This window comes from Papaver somniferum, unplaced genomic scaffold (genome assembly GCF_003573695.1).
Source record: "Papaver somniferum cultivar HN1 unplaced genomic scaffold, ASM357369v1 unplaced-scaffold_107, whole genome shotgun sequence".
Classification (NCBI taxonomy): Eukaryota; Viridiplantae; Streptophyta; class Magnoliopsida; order Ranunculales; family Papaveraceae; genus Papaver; species Papaver somniferum.
The window spans coordinates 11641105-11660387 of record NW_020619603.1 but is presented as its reverse complement, the minus strand read 5'-3'; positions in this window follow the sequence as shown (position 1 = coordinate 11660387).

The following is a 19283-nucleotide window of genomic DNA, read 5'->3' as shown; positions in this document are numbered from 1 at the left end:
AATGATGCTGTGAAGGAGAAGGAGGACAAGATTTCCAAGCTGACCGAGGTGTTGAACAAGGAGAGGGAGGCTTTGCAAATCTTGAAGGATGCTGATGAGCGAAATCCTTTTCTTGTTGATTTCCTTTGACCATCTCTTGAACTTCTAAACTTCGGAGAGATGTGAGGTTTATACTTGGGTTTTGACATTTATATGGTTTTGGATTGACTGATGGTTAAGGATTTTCTTATAGATTTGATTTCTTTTACGAAATATGAACTGAATTTTGATAAATTGCTGAATTCAAATACTAATTGGAAGTATTGCAAACGTTTTGGAGGAATTGAAATACAAATGAAAGAAAATCCTAAATGTTAAATCCAAACGCCATGAATGCTTCGAACGCCCAATACCTCAAATGTCCAATAATTTCAGATAAACGCCTTGAGCCAATTTTCGTGAATTACTGGCAGGGTTTTGTCATCTTTGTTGATCAATTTGTAGTATCCTCCGGCCACGGACTTAGCAACCACGAATGGTCCTTCCCAATTGGAGTTCCTTATAGAATGAAGACCGCGCTTAACTGCTTTGAGAGCCAGGTCTCCTTCATGAAACTTGTTAGGCTTGGTCGATCGTGCCTTGAATATCTTCCGATGATTCGGAATTCCCTGGTTGACGGAATTCCACGATTGTGGCACATATGGACACTCGCGCGGAAGAGAGTATCCAGCATAGTATTGATCAGGATTAGCCATATCTTCAACAATAAACCTCTCGATGTGACCGATTTGAAGAAGTTCTGAACCCGACCATTGGGTGTAATATTGATGAGGTGAAGTTACCCACTCGTAGGTTTTGATGACTGCTAAATTGTTCATGGGGAGGAGTCCCTGGGCCCTAGTAGCATATCTCAACATTGGTAATATTGGAGCATGAGGAGAAATAAGACTTGCCTGAGCTCGAAACCTTCTGACAAAGGTGTGCGGATTTTCTCCAAGTTCTTGCGTAAGTCCCATCAGAGTTTTTACTTCTTCCAGATGCTCAAATAGTGGTGCGTCCTCTGTTTCGTCTTCTGACTCAGAATCCTTGTCGATGACAGGATGTGTTGAAGGAATCGGTATTCTTCCAGCACGAATCCAGGTTCTTCCCAGGACCATGTCGTATCCAGGGTCTTCCTAGATTATGAAAAACTTGGCCTTAGTGCAGATCAATCTTTCCGTAACTTTGAGAGTTATGAAGCCGTATGTATCTGTGGAGATTCCTTCGTGGTCCCTGATTGCTATGGGAGCGTGGGTGGCTTCCTGTCGAGTAATACCAGCAGCTTTGAGAGTTTCCAAAGGGATTATGTTGACAGCGGTACCAACATCGACGAACGTCCTCTTGAACTCATTTCCTTTAATGTGCACTGTGGTGAGCAATCCCCAGTCATACATTTCTTTGTCGGTGGCTGAAGGTTCGGTGGTGGTCTTTTGGATCAGCAGGCGTTTTCCGGACACAATGTGGTTCAGTGTAGCAAACATGTCTTTCCTTTGAGCTTTCGAAAGATACAACAACTCGCAGACATGTTCGATCAGAGATTGGACCGCTTCCTTGACAGGAGGTTCAGAGATGGTAAAAGTTCAGACTGGGAGGGGGTTTTTGTGTACTCCCTCAGTCCCCAGGTTGATCTCTCCTGATTCGACCTTTTCTTTGAATTTACGCTTCAAAATTTTGCAATCACTTGTGGGATGGCTGACGTATCTATGGAAGCGGAAATACCGAGGATTTTCCATGGCTTCTTCAGTTGGTTCCTTCTTGACATAAGGAAATTTGATTGCACCATCTTGGATCCAGGCATCGAGTAGTTCATTAACTTCATCCATTGAACAGGGAAAATCAGGTGCTTCTGGATCTTCCGTATGCTGAGGAGGGACTTTCGAATTCTCCTTCTTGTGTGCCTTTGAAGGGGTGGAGGAAGTCTGCTTGTGCTGTGGTTCTGCTTTTCGCTTACTCCCTTCTGCGACAGCATTTGTTGAAGGTTGCAGGTTGTACTGCTTGTTGATCAAACGCCTGCTTCCTCGAGTGTCTTTTCAATCCTCAGTCTTTGTAGACTTTGCTCTTTACAAAAGAGCAGGTGTAGTGGTTGCCGACCTTTTCGCAGCTTCGTGAAGCTCTGAGCAGGTGTAGTGGTTCTCCAGCAAGGCTCTGTAGACCGGGATCATGCCATTGATGCACAAGTCCACCAGTTGTTGGTCTGTGACGTTTGGGTCATGACAATCCAGGGATTGGACTCTGAACCTTTTAACATAATCATTGGGATTTTCACTGACCCTCTGAAACATTCTTCCAAGGTCGGAGAGGGTGACTTGTTCTGAAACGAATAATATTTCCTGTAGAATGCGTTAACCATTTCTTCCCAATTGTTGATAGTCCCGGGTGTGATGTTGTTATACCAGGTGTATGCTCTGCCTTTCAGAGGCTTTGACAATTCCTTGAGACGAACGACATGATTATGTTCATGTTCTCCCAGGGATTCGAGAAAACGAGAGACATGTTCCCGAGCATTGCCATTTCCATCATATAAGGTGAAGGTTGGAGAAACATAACTTTTGGGGAGTGGAATCCTTTGCGTAGCGGCAGGATAAGGAGGTTTATGACGATGGGCATGTGATGTTTTGTCTTTTCGACGGTTCTCCAAGAGGTTCTCCAGATCCTCGCGAGTGATGAAGTTCGATGATCCCTTCGCTGATGAGTTATCTACAGCAGTTTTGCGGACTTCGTCGTCTTATACTGTATGGATTGGAATTACTTCAAGATCGTCGTCTGAGGATTTATACTTCTCCTTTCCCTTCTCTTGAGTTTTCTCTGACATCTTGTCAGTAAGTGTCTCCTGCGCTTTGTCAGTCTGATTTTTTGCAAGAGTCTCCTGCGCTTTGATAAGATCAGCAATGGTAGGTGGTGGATTTCCTCTGACTTCTTCAGGGTGTCGTCCGAACAGTGGATGACCTTCGACGTGAGGAGGAGTAATGTCACCACCATCAGTGTTGGAGGTAGGAATTGTCTCTGGGATATTCTGATTGTTGTTGTTGCTAGTGCTAGCACAGTTTGTGTTAGGATTCGTAACGGAACCTTACCTGAGATCAACCATCTTGTGAATTGTGAGATTGCAACCGAGAGAATGATCTCCCACTGTGGTCGCCAATCTGTAGATGAGGAAAAACGATTTGCTGGTTTTTAAGGAATTGAGGAGACAACCGTACGGAGGAGACTCCTCGAACCGAGCGAAATGTTAAACCTCACACAGATGCACCACTGCAAAGGGGGTGCTTTAGATTCGAGAGATAAATCTGTAGTACTCAGGCCTAAATCAAGACATTGACCGTTCCAGAGTAAATTCGGTCACAAGAGAGGATGGGTTGATATGTAGGAGGGAAGCTGGGAAATGTGTGGAATCAATGGTGATCTGAGATTGTGGGTGTATGAATTCTGAATATGATAAGCTCTGAATGATTGAAATTTCTCAATTGAGAGTAGTTGCTCAATTGATGAGTTGATGATCTCGTGTTGTCGATGAGACGTGAGATTGATGATACTGTTGATGCCGATGATTCAATCATGATTCAGAGACTTATTTATATTGCTAGAATTTTAGACACCATGATCCCATGAAGTGTGACAGTTGATGGAATCAAGGAGTGGGGAAGTGGAGATCGTGTTTGAAACCAGTTTCTCAACGTGTGGAGACTTTGTCGATTTTCCACCCATTACCTCGTGAATTCCTTCAACTGATTGCACGACTTGCTCACATTTCATCGTGTGTTTGAACACACGTGTCGTAGACCGCCAGACTAAAACCCTAAGTGATATCCCTCAAAGTGACAATTGATGACTTTGTGGTTTGATGGGACGATGAGTCCATGTAGTTGATGAGTTGAACATGATGTTCTGAAACTCATGAGTTGAACATGTCATGAGACAGAGGTATAATTCTTACGATGAAGCGGGCAAGTATTACTCATTCGATGGATCGTTGAATATTGATTGTTGAACCAATATTCCTTGGTTTGAGAAAATATTTATCATCTGAGCAAGTGTTGCTCATGTGATGAATTGTTGAATATTTGATCGTCTGAGCATGTGTTGCTTATATGATGGATTATTGGCAGCATACCAAAAATATTAATTAGAATACTGGTCGTTGAACCGAGCATAATTAATAAAATTAATGACCATGAGGTCTTCGTAAAATTATTAAGGTTGGAATATGGAATGATGATCCTTGAATTCAGAAACCCTAATTTGATCAATTGATGATCATTCATGGTTCGTCATAATTTTAACCATGGGACGAAGGAGGGAGCGACTACATGGGACCGTGGATCAACCATGTAGTGTCCATATGCTCACGTGAGCAAATACAAAGAAATCCTGAAGAGTTGGTGAAGAGATGATCAAATGCTGGTTTAAATTTAATCATTTATTCAAAAATACTCATCTGAGCCTTAGGTGAAAAAACCTAATTAATTATGAAGAGGTGAGGGACCGGCCAAGGGGTCATGAGAATGACAATCACTTCATGAAAATCCAAAGTGTTTGGAAGAGTCTTGGACCTAATTCGTGCAATTGTGCAAATTAGGTCAAAATTGTGAAACTTGATGGGACCGGCTTCTGTAAGCCAAAGATCCAATCTTGGTCGGTCAAGATAGCGTGCTCGTGTCCCCAAGGTGTCCGTGTCTCAGTCCTGAGAATTTTGATATTTTCTGACATGCAATTGACCATCCATTCGAGAAAATATGCCAAAATTAGGGTTTCGACGAAACTGAGGAAAACACCATGAGATGATGGAAAATAATTATAAAATAAGGAACGAGGAGGCGTGGGACCGCCGAGGCCAAGGCATGGTCGGCCGGTCGCGGTCATGGTCCCGTGGTGCCTTTTCCTTAATTTTATAATATTTTGATGATTTTATGAAAAATATCTTGAATTTAAAGTGTTTTGATGAATTTAGGGAGTTTCCCTGAAGTGAAGGAGTTTCATGAGTTCAAGGAAGCCAAAAATATTAAAATAATAAAAACAATGGCGTGTGGGGCCGTGGGAGTCATGGCCGGCCGGCTAGGGCCCGGTCCCACAAGTTTTCATAATTTTTAATATTTTTAAGGTATTTTTTCATGATTTGAGGGAATTTTTCCTAATTTGAGAGAAATACCATGAAATCAAGGAATTTTATAAATTCAAGGAAGATAAAATAATAATAAAATAAAGGGGCGTGTGGGACCGGCTAGGGCATGGCCGGCCGGCTAGGGCCCGATCCCACAAGTTTTTTCATAATTTTATATTATTTATTTCCTAATTGTCGCACCAAGACAATTCCAATCCATTCTTAAATACCGGCTTGCCATACCCTTCTTTAAGGAAAATAGCAGGTGTTCAGTGTGTAACAGGACGATGGATATTTATGCCGACCATGCAGTCCACTGTGCAAGTGAAGTGGGTTCAAAATTCAGACATGACATGGTTCGTGACGCTCTTCTTGACATATGTTACAGGTCAGGTGTTGTTGCTCATAAAGAAGTCTCTTTAGGGTTTCTTTCAAACTCTGACAAAGAACTTAAACCAGCTGATATCATGGTCTACAATTGGGAAGACGGTAAAGATGTGTGCTTTTACGTCACCGGAATTTCACCTTTCACTACCTCCAGAACACGTAACACTCCTCCGGGTCAAGCCATCACTGCAGCAGTGAGTCGTAAGCGTACAAAATACTTACATAAGTGTACGACACATGGTTACGGTTTCAAGGCACTAGCTTTTTCTACCATGGGAGAATTGGGAGATGACTTAGTTTTATTTCTTAAGAGGTTGAGCAACTGCCTAGTTAGTCACGATGTTAATCAAAAAATAGGCAATTCTTTGTTCCATAGGCTAGGTATTATTATTCAAAAAGGTTTTGGCGCCCAGCTTGTCGCTCGGTTGCCTTCCATCGACTTGTAATATACACTCTGTCGTCTTGCTAATAAAACGCCCTGAGTGGCTCTTATAAAAATAGTAACAATAATAATAATAATAATAATAATAATAATAATAATAATAATAATAATAAAATAATGAGGAACCATAAGGTGTGGGGCCGGCTAGGACCAAGGCATGGCCAGTGGGCCAATGGTCACGCCCCACACTATTTTTCCTTAATTTTATATTATTTTTATGGGTTTATGAAAACACCATGAAGCCGAGGAGTTTCCTCGAGACGAAGGAGATTTGATAAAACGAGAGAATTTTCATCAAATCATGGAAAATAATAAAAATGCATTAAAATATAAAACTGGAGTGGGATTGACCACGACACGGTCGGTTGGTCGTGTGTCCTTGCTCCCAGTACTCTGGTCAATACTTTTAATTATTTATTATTTTATTCCCTATTTTGCATAGGTTCATCGTTTCGTTTTATTTTGAAATACTCGTTCGTGCGGTGACTGTTCGTGCATTGTCGTTGAATACACTTTCACCATATAAATCGGGGCTTACTTAGAGGTAGCTCAGACGCCCGGTTGTTGATTATTTATTACTAATTGTGGAATTCAGTGGAGAATAATTTACAAAACTGAGTAATAAGATGTTTATTATTAATTCATAGGATCAGCTGAGGATTCGACTACGAATTCAGAATAATAAATTGAGCATTACCATTCCATGGGATCGTAGATTCGACCGTAGAATCAGAGTAATTAAGATTTATCTATTACCATTTATGAGACCAGTTTTGGATTCGATCATGAAATCGGAGTAATGAGATAATATAGTTATTGATATTCTATGAGATCAAGCCGTGGATTCGATCATAGAATCAGAACAATTATTTATTGCCATTCCATGGGACCAGTCGTGGATTCCACTACACCAAATCTAGGTTTTCCTAACAATGAGTTTCCTAACTAAATTTTTTTTGGTAACTCAAATGATCCATTATAAATCTAGTATCTCATATAAAGGGTTAGCAAATTAAGAAATAATTACCATAAATAGGAATTATCTCATAAAAACTAAATAACTATTGAAACTGTGAGATCATTAGTTTTACATCCCTAACACATTCTACACTAAATCACTATTACTAATATTCCTACCCAAAATCCATGTATACCAAAATCCACCCCATCTTTATAACTCTTTGTCATTTTTAATAGTAACACAATTTTACATAGTTAACACATTGATTTATTTTAATATTGAGAAAATGTAAAAGAAAATTATAGGATTTTACAAATCTTTTGTTTGGAGCCAATTTAAGTTTTAGAACCTTAGAATAACTTATATCCCGAAACCAGAAGATATTGGGAACCGCAACCTTACATGGCTATTTTCCCAAATCTTCCAAGGACCGAAACCACATCCGACACAACTCTTCCAACCATTACACACCTGAAGAACTCGATCATGTTTCTTCCTTTATATCAGTTGAACTCAAATCCGTTTAATTTTTCTCCCCTAAATACCGATCTGTAAGAGATCTCTAACCACGATAGTTGTAGGAATTAGAGGATTAAATTTCATCAATCTTGCCTAATTTTTCTAGAAAGTTATCAATTACAGGTTGGTTTTCTTCCTCTCTTTTTTTTTGTTGCTTTAAGATGGTGATTGCAATTTAGGTTTCTTTTAGTCGGTTTTTCTGTTGTGAAAAGAACCCATGATTAAAAAATTCTTCTGTAACATCGTTCAAGTTGTAATTTCGTTTTGAGCTCAAACTGTTTGTTAAATTGTTTGAATGGAGCTGAAATACTTAAATTTAAGTTCCCATAACTAGTTCTTGTTTCAATTTTTATTTTAGGGATTGAATTTTGGTTTGTTTGGTGCGGGTTTTTATGAGATTGGGTTTTTTATTTTTTTCGCGTGTGAGTAGAAAATGTAAAGTTCTTGAGAGGGTAATGTAAAAATTATGAATGTGTATACCATTCCTTCATCTCATGCATTCAGATTTCTAATGCACTTTGTTAACCTATTTATGCACACATTTGGTTTGTGGGTGTTTTAATTTGCAGGTAAGGGTTCGGACTGACAGGGTTACTAGAGATTGGGAACTCAAGAGAATAGTTCCTGCACACTTTGCCGCTCCATTAAGTACAAGTTGGTCAGACTTCTTAGCTGCCTTTGAATTTCATGCTGAACTTTTGGGTACACATTACACTAGGCGTCCATTGATTTCTCTTCTATTGACATCCATTATGGGAAATGTATGAAGTTACTTTTCGCTGATGGTATGAAAATATTATCTTTAGATGATCATTTTGAGTCTCAATTCGCGCCATAAAAATATAGTATCTTGCAGAAATAGTAATACAACAAGAGTCATGTAGACCACTACTTTATATTGCTCTACTGTGTAAGCGAATGTAGCAAACATATATAAAAATATCGTAATTTTGAATCAATCGAAAGTACTCGCATGACCACTTCGAGGATTTCTATCGTCATGGGTTCAACTGGCGCTTGGGTTGGTAAGCCTTCTCACTCCTTGGTGTCTTTTTGGTGCCATCACACTTTCTCGTAATTCTATGATATTTGAACTCGTCTTAGGATCATATTATTACATTGTGCTGCACCAAATTGAACGTTTGGGATCAACTAGTTAGTGAATCAGCTCCGTGCTTATTGACCAACTTGTATGAATTATTTACTAGCCCCTGACTGGTATTCTGATTTGACTGTTGCGCTTCATATTTAGGAAGGCAGAAGGTTGTTGCCATTGGTATTCGGGTATCGCAGTGGATAACTTACTATGGTCTAGCACTAAATGTTTCCACAGACCTTCGGCACATAGCCTCATGAAGTAAATAATCCATGAATTCTTATATACTTACTTACTGATCTTGATGTTATGTGTCATGTTATGTGCACCAGATTACAGTTCTTACTGTTCCGCGTCACTAAATTCCTCTAAGTTCGTTATTATGAGCTTTCTTATAAGGCCTTATAAGATGACAAGGACAGCCACACTGTAATTGTACCGTTAACATTTGCGCAACTAGAGATTGCAGTTAGCAAAAAGAGGGTTTCTGAACTTGGTACTTCTGGAGATTTTATTTTTCTTTTATCATTCTTTAGGTTTTGTATTTATAGAGAGTAATACATTGCTTTTCAATTACATTTTATGTTGAAGATACTTACCGGAATCCTCCTACATGATCTTGTTGACATTGATGTCTTCCGCGATGCGAAGAAGGTCATTGATTTCCTTCAAAGAAGGGTAACTCTTGGTGTGCAGAACATATCCAGGATGAAAAAATCAAAGGTGCAAATTATTTCTCTTGTTCTTTGTTTGGCTTGTGATATTTATTTAGGTGAAAAGGCCATCATCTTTATACTATGCACATTTTAGTTCAACATTATCTAGTGATTTTTAGAAACTTTAAGCCTGCACGTAGATTTTATATTCTCATATCCATGGTGCTGGATGTTATTCTTTGTGCAATAGTTCTTAATGACTGTTATTTGTATAGGTCAATAGATTCTTGTAGAATTTCTTTTACTGTTCTATATTCCCTACCAACCTCTGTGCTAAATGATCGTTTTACTGTTTTGTATATCTCTTCCGGCCTCTGCAGCCTTTTGGTTTCATTGGTCCTGGGAGAGTGGTACTAGTGGTGAGTGAGTGAAAGAGAGAGTGGTGAAGGTGGTGAGAGAGTCAGTAAATGGTGCTAGTGCATGTTGAGTGGGTGAATGAGATTGGTGGTGAAAATGTCTCCATGGGAATCTGTACTTGGGGTTTTTAGCATCTAAGAACTTTACCTCTAGTATTATTGTTCATACTGTAGTATTGTTCAACAGTTAGTAAAATCATAGATTTATGAATCATGTCAATTTGGTCAAAAACTATCTATTCGGCTATATGAGTTATAAACATCAATCCTGGTGCAATAGTTGATATGATTTTTAAGTTCTATATGTCCAAAGGTTAAAAATACTGTCCAAAGGATAACACTCTAAAACTTTCTGCTGAATGTTATGTTTCAGTTTTATCTCTCACAATTTTCCAATTTCTCTTCTGACTCACTATGTGCCATGAGTGACTAAACTGCAAATCACTTTTTCGTAGGGGTTTCATGGAACTGCGTTTCCGATTGACTTTTTCTTTCTTGGTTGTCTGTCCAAGTGATTAAATGTGTTTGCAGTTGACAAATTCGGAATATAATCATATAATTCTTTAAACTATACGTGTTTGAATACTAATGAATCTGTGGTGCAATGGTAGAACGTCCGACTTCGATGCAAAAAATGCGTGTTCTATTCACGCCAGGTTCACTCATTTGCATCTTTCATCAATGTTTTCTTTGTAGTGAAAATTATATAAATGTGTGAAATTGTTTGTGCAGTTTATATGGAATGGTAATGTGTTTCAGTAATGCAAATTATCTATAACTATACCAAATGATTTATTGCCGATCAGATGCGCATTTTCTTGTTTAGTATGCACTTTTTCCTAATTTAAGACAACTAAACTATGTCATCCGATAGCATGGCAATCTGCTATTTAGTTAAAAAATTTTGGTTTTAAACTAATTTGTAAGAATTTCGTAATTGTGTATAGTGAATTGACATATATTTTGTCAATATCGTTCAAAATTTAGTAATTTACCAATTTCTTCAAATTATTCGTAACTATGTCATCTGATAGCATGGCAATCTTCAAATTATTCGTAAGTATGTCGTAATTGTATGCAAGAATTTAGTTGATCTCATACCTCAACAATTGATATGTGACTATATCTACCAATATCTTCAAACTTCTCGTCAATGGTGCACTTACATCTAATTCATTAATTTCGTTCGATTTAAACTTCCTGTTAGAATTAAAAAGTCGGCCTCGTTGATCCGCAATTTACTTATCAATTTATATATGTGCAAATTATGTCGAAATCTTGTTTGTTGTAAGTTCGATTATGGAAACTTATCTTTACTATTCACCAGGATAATCCTCAGTTCGATTTTGAAATCAGGTATATATTATTTTCGAGAGCAATATTTATTTCGTTGTAAGTCAAAAATACATTTTCAGACGAGTGCGATAATTTCTAATATTGAAACCTTGTTAGTTATATCGGAGTCGTAAACCTACTGATATTGGCAATATTATCCTTAATGATCCCTTTCACTAAGTTGGAATGTTTACCGGAACCCTTAGTTATCGTAATTAGGATTTGAAATTTGTGAATTCATTTCTCATTTTCTAATTCAATCTTGTATATTATTCGGATTTATATATAGTCGAAGGTCGATAACAATATCCGAATTTATTCTAATTTATATATATATATATTATTTAGAATTCTTTCTTATCCAGAGTTGCTAATAAAACTGAATGCCAGAATAGGGTTTATTTAAAGTTTCGGGGAATATTCCGAAGGAATCTTAACTGTAAATGGATGGATTCATCGTTTTTACTAAGTTTCTGACTTAATGTAGTCCGCTCACGGCCAGGTTTCAATCTCCGAGCCAGGTTATGCATACAATATGCAAAAATAGGGTTTGTTTAAGGTTTCGGGAAATATTCTAACGGAATCTTACATGTAAATGGATGGAATCATTGTTGGTCAGAACCCTCATAGAGCTTCTTGGTTCATAGTTTATATGTCGTTATACCATATTTGAAGTTCGAATCAACACTAAGCTTCTATTTATCGATTCCGATGATGTATGCTGCTAAATTTGAAGTCAGAACCCTCTCGGAGCTTCTTGGTTCATAGTTTGTATGCCGTTATACCACATTTGAAGTTCGAATCAACACTGCGCTTCATATTTATCGATTTCGATGATGTATCATGCTAAGTTTGAAGTCAGAACCCTCCCGGAGCTTCTTGGTACATAGTTTATATGTCGTTATACCACATTTGAAGTTCGAATCAACATTGAGCTTCATATTTATCGATTTCGATGATGTATCATGCTAAGTTTGAAGTCAGAACCCTCTCGGAGCTTTGTGGTTCATAGTTTGTATGTCGTTATACCATATTTGAAGTTTGAATCAACACTAAGCTTCATATTTATCGAGTTCGATGATGTATCATGCTAAGTTTGAAGTCAGAACCCTCCTGGAAATTCTTGGTACATAGTTTGTATGCCTTTATACCACATTTGAAGTTCGAATCGACACTGAGCTTCATATTTATCGATTTCGATGATGTATCCTGCTAAGTTTGAAGTCGAAACCCTGACAGAGCTTCTTGGTCCATAGTTTTTATGCTTCTTGAGTCTACCAGTGTGAACTAAAGTTACTTCATGACCTGTATGACTAGTTAAAAATACTTCATGACTTATGTGACTAGTCGAAATTCAAACCGGAAGCACAAATAGAAAGCACAAAAGCACAAAGAAAACACAAATAAATTGATAAACGAAACGAAACCTGAAATTGTGACTAATTTTGAACCATCAAATGTGCGATGCGTATGAAGAAAATAGCTTCATTTTTAACCCTCCATCTCATTGGATCCGTATGAGCGAAACAAAAGGGATATTGACCATCGATTATGGGTAATAAAGATAAACATCGATCAATTTGTTAACGTGGATAAAGTTTCAACCACATCTGTGCCTTCACCTCGTTCCTAACGTAACAAGTTGGAGAAAAAGCAATATCCCCAATTTCCCCCTCTTCTCTTTTCTACTCCCGCTCCAAAAATTCACCAAATTTCTTCTCCCGCTTCAATTTTAGAATGGTTTCAAAAATTCACGAAATTTCCCTCCTTCTCTTTTATCTTTTCTATATAATCTAGTCTCCAAACCAGGTTCTAAATTTTTTCTGGAAACTTAGGGGTTGTTTATCTATCTATCTTTCACATCTATTGCTCACAGTGGCTGCATCTCTTAATCTGGTCAGTTTCAGTTTAATATTAATTTTGAATATTAGTTTCAATGTTTCATATTATCAATTTTCACGTACTAGGGTTTCATGAAAAATGGTTTTGGGTTCTTATTTTAAGGTTTCATACTAAGATTTTGGTACTGATTTTTCTTTAATTCTCCTTTTTTCAGGGTTAGTTTGGAAGTCCATTTGGAGGAGTCGTTGTGTTCAAAGGTTTGTGAATCTACCTCTGAATCTATTGCTAGTTTTTGATTTTGTGATTTTTGAATTTTTTTTTCCTTTTTAATACAACTTGTTTTCTGTGTGATTTGCACTAGGATATTTGAATCTTCTGGGCTTTGTGTGTAATTTTTGAGGCATTTTTTTAAGGGTTTCTGTTTGTCTGAAAAATAGGTTATTGGGATTTAATCTCTGTTTAGGGGTTCTTGTTTTGTTTTTGAAAAGGAGATTTATACTTTTTGACCTTGGTTAGAGTGATAGTCTATCCTTCTTTGGTTAACTAGCACTTCATAAATAGTATTGATATGGGTTTTGTAGTGTTTTGTATGTTTGAAGTTTGCTTAAATTTTCATTCAGGGGTTAGTCTGGATTTGTTTTTTTGTTCTTTTTTGTGGGATTTAGAAACATGGTGTTTGCTTAGAATACATATTTTATTGGATATAATGCTTGTTCTTCAACATGGTGTATCCTATATGAATGTGTATTCAGCCATGCTCCCATTCTTTACACTCATGTTAGAGCTAATTCAAATATGTATTCACCTTATTTGCTTCAATTTCGTTTACTTGTATGTTTTTTTTAGCGTTCTGTATTTTGACATTAAGGTTCCGTCTATTGTATACATTTAATCTTAAATGGACAGAGGTAGAATACATATGATTTAGTCCGTTTTTCGTATACTGATAACCATTGTATGATGCTTAGAGTTTGAGAAATTGGATTGTTACCCTGTTGTCCGTATGTACAACACTTGCTTCAGTTTTTTTTGGGTTTCTTAGTATTACATACAAGTTTTTATTATAGAGAAATACGTGAGAATAACTCGTTCGTGTAGTTCACCTGTTGCTTGCTTGTTTACTTCTGATGATTTTTGTATGGGCAAATTAATAAAGTAACCAACTTCCTTACCCCAAATTAATAAACCGGCCACTGGTTTTAAATCTTATATAAACTAGCCTTTCTGTTACTTATTTAACCTGGTCCTACCAAAGTGGTCCAAAGAGTTGACCTGGTCAATTTTTCATGTTGAAATTACTAATTTATCCTTAGGATTCAGTCATTACCAAGGAGAAACCCTAAACACTAGTATCTTCGAGAGAAGAAAGAGAAACAGAAACAGAAAACTCAGCTGCTCTATTTTCCTCTTCTTCATTTCGATTCCCTTTTTTTCTTTTTTTTTTAGTTTTTTGTATTTAATAATGACGATTGCACTGTATAGTTCGATTTAATTTGAGATATTTGAAGAAGGCAGTTGATTATTTGAAGAAGGCTTTGAGCTGAAATTAGTTTCTTTTTTTTCTTGTGATCAATTGATTTTGGTATTAATGAATGAGTAGTTAAATGGGTTGCTTGCTGATTTGAATTTTGGATGTTCGTGCGGTGATGTTGTTGGTTGATTTGCAAGCTCTGTTGTGGATCTTGATGATAAACAAATCAAGAAGAGCATCTATTAATCCACTAGAACCAATTTAAAATTTGAAAATGATTTGAAGGTACTGTTTGTCGTTTTTATTGCAGAGATTATGTTATTCAACATTTTAGGGTTTTGATTTGTTGTTAAGAACGACCGTTAATGAAGGAATTGAAAGATGATGATGATAATTTTCTTTTTTGTTTATCAAGATAGATTAATCCCGAAGATGTTAATAGATTTTGAGTAATGATTCACTGGATTTTTATTGAATTTGGTTTGATTACAGGAGAAGAACTGCGAAGAAGATGAGCAATTTTCTCTAGCACGATTAAATCGCGAGTTGACTCGCCCCCCTATCTGATTTAACCAGTTTCTAGTTGAGATGATTCATGGGTTTAAATGTATTTTACCTAGTAAGATAACTTACACGTGTTAAATTAATTGTCGTTGCTGTTTTTTGAAAAAAAACGGGTCGGAATAAGTCTAACTCGGCCAATTTATATAGCAATTCCAAAAAATGGACAATTTCTTAAATATGGTTCAAAAAGTTGGTCACTTTATTAAAAACAAAAAAAATCAATTTTGTAGATCCAATTTCAATTTTTCTTCTTTATTTTTTTAATTTGATTTCTTGGGTTCAATTTAATTGGGATTTTTGTAGGTCAAAGAAGAAGAAAATTGGCAGTGCATCAACAAGTGAGGCATTAGTGAATAAATTGGCTGGACTTGCAGCAAGTAATTTATGGATTGTATCTTACTATTGTCTGAGAGGTTTGAGGCTGTAAACCATGTCCTAATAGAGGTGGCTCTTACTGGTTCACCATGATGCAAAGCAAAAAGCATTACCCAGCAGATATTTAGGTCAAAGCTGTAGGGAAGAGTCAGTTAAGTTCTCCCTTTTAGATTACTTACTTTCAATAGGACCAAGTGCTTGCAATTCTTAAAAGGCTGGAAATTATTTGAGAAGGTGGTCATAAGAAGAAGCAAATGTGTAAGAACTAGGTCCTGCAATCTTTCCCTGTTATTTATACCCTTGAAGTAATGTATGTGTAGTTTTGAATTTCTAGTTTGTCCCACATGTTATTTCAGGAACCTGTGTTTCATGTTACAAAACAAGTAGCAGCTTAGAAGGAAAAACCAGAATCTTGCTGCTCTGAATCGGATTTGATAGTGATTCTGAGAAAGTGAGTACCTTTTGTTTTTGTGGGTTTGTTTATTTTGCATTTAAAAGATGTTATGTTTGAGAAAAGTTTGTCTCTTAGATGCTGCTACATCTAAAAAGGTTGCAGCTTCTTTAACTAAGAATGGAAATTTCAAGAAGAAAACGAATCAAGTACTGATGATAGTTCAGATGATTCAAGCTCTGAGGATGTGAGTTTTTCTGGACCATTTGTAGTATATAATAAGTTCAGTTTTCATTAGAACTACAGTCATTTGAAAGTGTTCTATTTTTCTTATTGGTTTGGTTAATTTATTGATAAAAAGAAAATCCATTGATGCAGCAGCTAGTTGCAAAGAAAGCTGCTCCTTGCACCAACAACAAAGAAGCAAGAATCCAGTGATAATGACAGTTCAGATAACTCATAAGGGTTACGTAGTAAGTAGCTGGTGTAGTAATTTGAAGGTATCATGAGTTTTTGTATGCTGGGCTACGTATTTTGTATGCTAATACATATAAATAATTGTTCTAATGTAGGCACAAATGAGGGAACAAGCTGGGTACTTAGATGAGAATAGTAAGCAACAGTCCATTACTCATGAAATCTATGTGATTGTATTACCTACATGCCGACATTAACTTGTAAGAACTATAGGAAATAGTCATTGACATGTGTTCTAGTTTCGTGTGAATGCATTATGAGAATGTATGTGGTGATTGACAACACTGAGAAGAGTCTAGTGTATTTATATCCATCTTTATGTGTATGTTGTATCAGATAAGGATAAGACTACACCTAACTTCTTAAAACAACTGTGCAGTTACTAGAAACATCATCACCTAGTGCTATTCTGATGCCCATACACGATCAAGCTTTGAATCCTTGCGTTATTACAACTCCAGCAAGAGGAACCAGTTCACAATGTCAATGAAGAAGTCCTCTTGCAAGTACAATTGAAACACCATCACTGAGCACATCTTTAAGCTAGGGGTAGAGATAATTTCGACTGATGATGTTGGAATACCAGTAGATATAAAGCAGTATAGCATCTATCTAGTATATGGCACATGAACTAAATCATTTTTTTAACACCTGAATGTCTTATATGTGTTTCAGCCATTCAATTTGGTGAATGATTACACTGTAAATTGTTCCTGAATGTATTGTAGTTTCAGAAATAAGAATGGTTACAATAAGTTGCAGTGTCAAAATTTGAATTTGAAAATATGGATGGCCTGAAATTCCCAGGTGACCGGAACCTGGCATTCCCAAGTGACCGGAACTGGCATTCTCAGGTGACCGGCTTCAGGCGAGGATCACCTGAAAGTGACAGTATTTTTTTATTAAAATCTAACGAATTCCTAACGTAGAAAATGAGTTAGACTATTTTGAAAAACAAGACACATGTCATCTCTTTATTAGTCATTGAACTGTTATACAGAGGGTTAGCAAACATTATAACACAATCTCTACATTACAAGTAATTATGAAGTGTAAAATGTCAATAGTTAGGAAAAAAAATTGTAATGAAATGCGTGTGTTAGCCTATTTAAGTTTCCTAATGAACTAAAATCGTTAGATGAAATACTAACACATTATATAACTGGCTATGGGTAACCATTTTTCTTAGTTAGAGAAATTATCTCTAATTTTTTTGTAACACTTTTCTTCTATAAGGAAATCCTTGATTTGGTGCATGTAGTGTTCGACCATGGAATAGGAGCAATTGTTATTGCCATTCCATGGGACCAGTCGTGGATTCGACCATGGAATAGGAGCAATAATAGATTATTCTGGGAATTCGGTAGTGAATGTCACGGCAGAATTAATCTTAATTAGGAATAATTAACTTTGTGGCTCTATACTAGCAGAGCAAGCTGTTTAGGAGCATTAATTATCCCGATATGAACTTGTCGGTAAGTCATATCCTTTATATAGTCAGGGTAAACTCATTGTTTGTTCATGAAGACGTTATCGCTCTATACTATCAGAGCAAGCTGTCTAGGAGCCGTCCATCTTGTGATACTATATAGAAATAATCACTGAAATTGTTCAGTATTCATGAGGTATGTCGTTGTCCAGTTGTGAGACTACATATCTACATGTATTCCGAGAAAAAGTATTCTCCGTTGAGAATTCGATGAGAGACATGTGTCTCAATACTCACGTCTGATTGTTGGATCAGAGCTTCGTACAATTATAAGTTTACGATTTTTAGCCCATGTCGAAAATCCACCATCTACATTAAGTCCCCTGCTTACTGAGGAAATCTGTGTTCCTCAGTCAACATTAAATGGTGATTTTCCGGCCATAAATAATAATACCAGTAATTGAATTTAGTCATAAGTTGAGACGTTACCGGATTTAGAGAGCATGAGCAGACCACGACTTGATGAAAGCTTCAATGTCATGATTGGAGTGTCTTTTGGTAAGCATAAATTGGTGTTGAACCACTGGTTTGGACGACGAGTCCGTGGTTGGTCAGGATTCGCGGGACGGGCCCAATAAGGAAATCCTTGGAAAATTAGGTTTTGGAAATAAAAAATTGTATAAAAGGAATTAATCCTTTTTTTTAATTTCTCCACGTCCAGCTCTCCATCACCTCTCCTCCTTCACGCCAGAAGCTTGAAGTTCCGCCGCCACCTGATCACCGCCGCCGTCGCCGCCAGTCGCCGTTGCCGCCTGCCAACTTCCGGCCGACCAGGTGCGAGCGTTTTTTTTTTTTTTTTGATGTTTGCATATGTTGTGACCTTCATGTTTTGATAATGATGAAACCATACACATGTGTGTATATATTGGTATGAGTTTTATGAAAACCCTCGTTTTTGAAAACGTATGTTCGTTCGATCGTTAGTTTTGAAAACTAACTATAATCCCTGATTTAGGAGAGATTTTTTTTTTAATATATGAACTTAGGTCCAGTGATAAAACTTAGTGTATGAGCTTTCATGTGTACCACGGTTTTATCACGAAATCGAAATAATCCTTCGTTTTAAAGGCAAATTACGACGACTCGAAGGGAAATTCATATGATGAACTTGTGCCCAGTGATAAAATTTTGCTTATGAGCTTTCATGTAAATATAAAACTTTATCATATGTATGAGATGTGAGCTTTCACAATATTTTGAAATAAACCTTCGTTTTAAAGACAAATAACGACGATACGAAGGAAAAATAGTTTTTTTTTTATAAGCAGCCGTGACATATATTGTGCAAAATATGATGGTATATTTTATTTGCATGAATTTTTTCATTAGATAAAAATCCTTGAGAATTTATAATGCAAGTCGCATTAATTGTTGTTTTGAAAAAAAAAAAAAAAATAAAAACGTGTGATTTGAGGAACCTTCGAAGATAGACAATATATTTATGATGAAATATTTTATTGTTATAAACTTCATAGGTCAGTTGTGTGAATGTTCACATTATGAAAATTGTATTCGCGATTTCATGAAAATAAGTCTCGGAAATTAATAAAGTCTCGTTCATTATCGCAGGTTTCGAAGAGACGAACGATTTTGAGGTGTTAACTCTAGCATTACTATCACTATTGTTAGTGGAATTATAAAAGGTAAGAGTTAAGAGTTACCATTTTTGCTTGTATTTCCTTGATTTATATCTGGACGGCATACTGAGGTAGAATTTTCAGCTACTCAGCAAAGATGACCAATTCC